Source organism: Elephantulus edwardii, unplaced genomic scaffold, assembly GCF_000299155.1.
Source record: "Elephantulus edwardii isolate Elephantulus edwardi_28Jun2011 unplaced genomic scaffold, EleEdw1.0 scaffold00067, whole genome shotgun sequence".
Taxonomy (NCBI): Eukaryota; Metazoa; Chordata; class Mammalia; order Macroscelidea; family Macroscelididae; genus Elephantulus; species Elephantulus edwardii.
The window spans coordinates 5,212,909-5,214,688 of record NW_006399817.1 but is presented as its reverse complement, the minus strand read 5'-3'; the positions used below and the strand labels follow the sequence as shown (position 1 = coordinate 5,214,688).

Here is a 1,780-nt window from a genome sequence, read left to right as displayed (position 1 = left end):
ACTGAAAGGGAATTTGCTCAGGAAGAATTCCACTGAAAACTTGACTAGAGCAGAATTATCCTTTTAAAGGATCTGTCTTCCAGGAAGAAGACTTCCTCTTGGTGGCAGTCAGGCAAGATTCTATGTGTGGTACATTATGAAGAAATCTGAGAGTCTAAGATCTGCAATAAAGTACCTTGGATATTGCAATTCATCTCCCTTATTGCCAAGTGACTATGGAAAGAATCCCTTGTGTTCACTAACATTTTGGTGACTCTTGTGGGATTTTCTGACTCATCTGATCATCCATTCTGGACAAAATCAGTTAGAGAATATTCTGTATGATTAGCCTGTTTGTGAATATAAATCCTTAACCAAAAGGAAAAAAAAAACAAAAACGTATTTGTTATGAATAAGTCACTGATTGTGCAAAATTCAATCATTCTCTCTCAAGCTCCATTTCTGTCACCAAGTCCATGTTTTCCAACTACTGAATCTTCTTCTCTGTTTCCAACTTTTGCATTCCAGTCACCCATTATTATCAATGCATCTTGATTGCATGTTTGATAGATCTCCGATTGTAAAAGTTGGTCAAAATTGGAAGAAGACCTTCAGCGCTGCCCTGGCAGAGCGGAGAGGAGGCAGGCCTTCAGGTCAGGTCAGAGATATGTGTAACGCACCGACTTACTGTGACCTAGGAAAGGCTGCTAAGGATGTCTCCAACAAAGGACATGGATTTGGCATGGTCAAAATTGACTTGAAAACCAAGTCTTGTAGTGGAGTGGAATTTTCTACTTCTGGTCATGCTTACACTGATACAGGGAAAGCAATGGGCAACCTAGAGACCAAATATATGATCTGTAACTATGGACTCGCCTTCACCCAAAAATGGAACACAGATAATACTCTTGGGACAGAAATCTCTTTGGAGAATAAGTTGGCTGAAGGATTGAAACTGACTCTTGATACCATATTTGTACCGAACACAGGGAAGAAGAGTAGGAAGTTGAAGGCTTCCTATAGACGGGATTGTTTCAGTCTTGGCAGTAATGTTGATATCGACTTTTCTGGACCAACCATCTATGGCTGGGCTGTGTTGGCTTTTGAAGGTTGGCTTGCTGGCTATCAGATGAGTTTTGACACAGCCAAATCCAAACTGTCACAGAATAATTTTACCCTGGGTTATAAGGCAGCAGTCTTCCAGCTGCATACCCATGTGAATGATGGCACTGAATTTGGAGGATCAATCTACCAGAAGGTTAATGATAAGTTTGTAACATCAATTAACCTTGCTTGGACAGCTGGCAGTAACAACACTCATTTTGGCATAGCTGCTAAATACAGGCTGGATTGTAGAACTTCCCTATCCGCTAAAGTAAATAATGACAGCCTCATTGGACTTGGTTATACTCAGACCCTTCAGCCAGGAGTCAAACTGACCCTGTCAGCTTTAATTGATGGAAAGAACTTCAGTGCTGGAGGTCACAAGGTTGGGCTGGGATTTCAACTAGAAGCTTAATATGATTTTGAATAAAGCATCCGATTTGGTCTTGGAGGTGAAGAGAAATGTTTTGGCCTTAAAATTCTGTGAAATTTCAAACGTGTGGACTTTTTATTCTTCCAAAGAATTGTACTTCTCCCCACACTGAAGTCTAGAGATTGCAAGTCCATCCTAAGGGAGGTACTTGAAGGCATGCATGGAAGTTGTCATATTTGTGCCACATTTCAGATCAGTTTCTCAGTGTTATTTTAATGTGTTCCTCAATGACAATGTAGTGTCTTGTTATAAAGGAAATGACCT

General features: G+C 40.4%; 1 pseudogene; it reads left to right on the top strand.

Moving 5' to 3' along the window:
- Positions 1–646: 646 nt before the first annotated feature.
- LOC102852634 lies at positions 647–1,498 on the top strand (annotated as a pseudogene).
- Positions 1,499–1,780: the final 282 nt, after the last annotated feature.